This window comes from Haliaeetus leucocephalus, unplaced genomic scaffold (genome assembly GCF_000737465.1).
Source record: "Haliaeetus leucocephalus isolate CR32 unplaced genomic scaffold, Haliaeetus_leucocephalus-4.0 Scaffold240, whole genome shotgun sequence".
Classification (NCBI taxonomy): Eukaryota; Metazoa; Chordata; class Aves; order Accipitriformes; family Accipitridae; genus Haliaeetus; species Haliaeetus leucocephalus.
Genome location: NW_010972676.1, coordinates 7,057,672 through 7,060,272, shown reverse-complemented (window position 1 = coordinate 7,060,272; position 2,601 = coordinate 7,057,672).

Below are 2,601 nucleotides of genomic sequence, written 5' to 3'. Positions count from 1 at the left end.
GCAGGCGATGAAGCCGCTTGCACAGGACTGCCCATCGGGCAGGCTGGGTCTGCCGCCGGCGGGGCAGCGGGAGGGGTGGGGGTTAGCGGGGATACGGCGATCGGGTTCAGACGCGGTCAGTTCGTGGGCTTTAGTGCCTGGCAGAGCTACCTCATTTCCTAGGTGTATTGTTGGAAGAATTACTCGTAGGTCGCTTTCAGGAGCGCGCCCCGAGAGGACGCGGCGGGGCGCTGTTTGGGGAAGAACACTCTCCCCCCGATAAAGATGAGTTTTCCGTCCTCTGCCAGCAGACAGGCACAGGCAGCCCCGCGCGTGGTGGCAGCCCCGCTTCGCCCACCTAGTTGCCGCTGTTCGGTGCAGGGCCTGCGGGACGCTGCAGGGGACCACGGCCTGAGCCAGCGCTCTGTGCCGCTCTGGCAGCCAGGGTTTTGGTCCTGCTGTGGCGGTTCCGAGGCGTTCTGCTCCTTGCTCGGGCTCTGATCGCTCAGTCCTCTTCACAGGTGCCGTACACCGGCGTTCAGCAGGGGCGTCAAAACCTGGGCAGCAGTCCCCACGTGGGGCACGGGTGCTGCTTGCTTTTTTAACGATGACAGCCCTCCCGCCAGCCCCGCGCTGTCCCTGTCCTCCCACAGCCTCCTCCGTCCTCCCCTCACCCTTTCCATCCTGCAGGCATTGGTGAGTCTCCCGTGACCTCATAATCGCTAAACCAGGTTTCTTCTCCAGAGCTGTCTTGAGCTAGGCTCAGGAGAAGAGAACTAAGGAAAGTCCGTGCACCCGCTGTATTCCCGCAGCTGCGCGTAGAGGGCTAGCTTAGCAGGGAAACGTACACGCAAACCCCTCTGTATTTCCTGGACAATATCAAATATTTATTTAAACGTAGACCTCTCGGAGCTAGCATTAGCCAGCGCAACAGATGACCTATCTCTCGGTTTGCTGCCCGTGCCGCGGTTGTAAGAAGCACCCGTGCCCGCTGCCGAGCGAGAGGTGGTGCCGGACCCCCAGCCCCACAGCCCGCAGCCCCCCAGCCCTGCAGCCCGCGCCCTGCTCTCGCGCCGCCCTTAGCGGCGGAGCCGCTTTCTGTGCGGATGTACGGCTGTCCCCCAAAAGGGCGAAGACACCCTTATTTTAGTTACCTGAAGAACAGCGTCTCAATTGCACAGCCAGGCTCGCTGCTTTACCGCAGCCTGTAAAGTAACTACAAAGAATCAGAGTAGGAGTTCATGACTGTCAGTGCCATCAATACAAATGGAACTCACTATGAGGTTACTGATTTTTTGGTGTGCAAATTTTACCCACGTAAATCTGCTGTTGATATGAATACAAACAATTCGATGCTAGAAATGACAAATCAGGAAGATAAAGCTGAAGGAAATGGAAGAGGAGTAAACACCGCATCGTCTAAGAATTGTATGGGTTTGCTTATTGCCTTCAATTTAGAAATTAATTTTTATTATGCATAAATAAAACTAATTTTCAGATTTATAAAACCTGAGTCACTGGAGGGATTTGCAAATAAAGTGAGTACTTTAGTATCTTCTCTTCTAGTTCTTTAGTATCTTTTCTTTTCTTATTGTATGCGTGACACCTAAATAAGCAATCCAATGATTTTTAGTAACAAAGATTAGTGACTATTGAAAAGGTTTGGAGATGCAATTCAGATAAGCTATGCAAAATTCAAATTAATATCTGTATACTAAATCTATATTGCACAAGGTAATACATACTGGAATTGAATTTATCATTATTGCTTTAGCCCTTCTTTGGTTAGTGAATTGATCCTACTATTTTTTCAGGTCTGTTTGTCGTTATGAGAGAAAATTGGATAAAGAATCTCCAAGTCAGGATTGTTTGTGGGCAGGTCATTGGGCTGCTCGCCCTTCACAGTCCATGGCCTGTGATGTGCCCTCGGCCACTTCTGTCAACTCTAGCTGGATAACAGAAGCCTTCCAAGTAAGAGAACAGAAAGCAAGAGAGAAAAATTTATAATACGCTTCTGGTGTGACTTTTTAGGATTTCTTTATTCCTTTGGCACAATGTAATCAGTGCTTCCTAGAATTTTAAGATCAGCAGCTATTTTTGTGTATAATCACCAGTCTTTTAATCAAAGACAGAACACCCTACATGTTGCTGTATCTCAGCCCACTCTGTGTAAAATGAAGACAACAATACTCCCCTTCCCAATCTGTTGCTGTGCTCCAGTGACAGTGATTACGGTCTCTCTTGGCACGGCATATTCAGGTCTCTCAGTCTGTACTGGACCCCATTGCAGTGGGCTGGCATTGACACAAATTGCCATCTGCTGCAGGGGCAGCGGAGCAGGTGTATTTGGGTATGTAAAGGAGAGGTTGGAGCAGGATGTCTTTAGTTTCAGAGGGTTTCTTCCTTTCCAGAACATGTAGGGTGGATGGGGATAGGTTCAGGCAGAGCTGCGCACTGGTATTCTCCTGGTGTCTCTCCTGTGAGGCTGAGCCTCGTTGCGAGGGCACAGGATACCTTCAGTTGAAGTATGGCTGAAAAGTCCTCCGTGGGCTTCACCTGTGCACAGCCTATCCTTCCTCCCATAACCAGCTCAGTGTCCGGTGCTGAGGATGGAGTCAACTA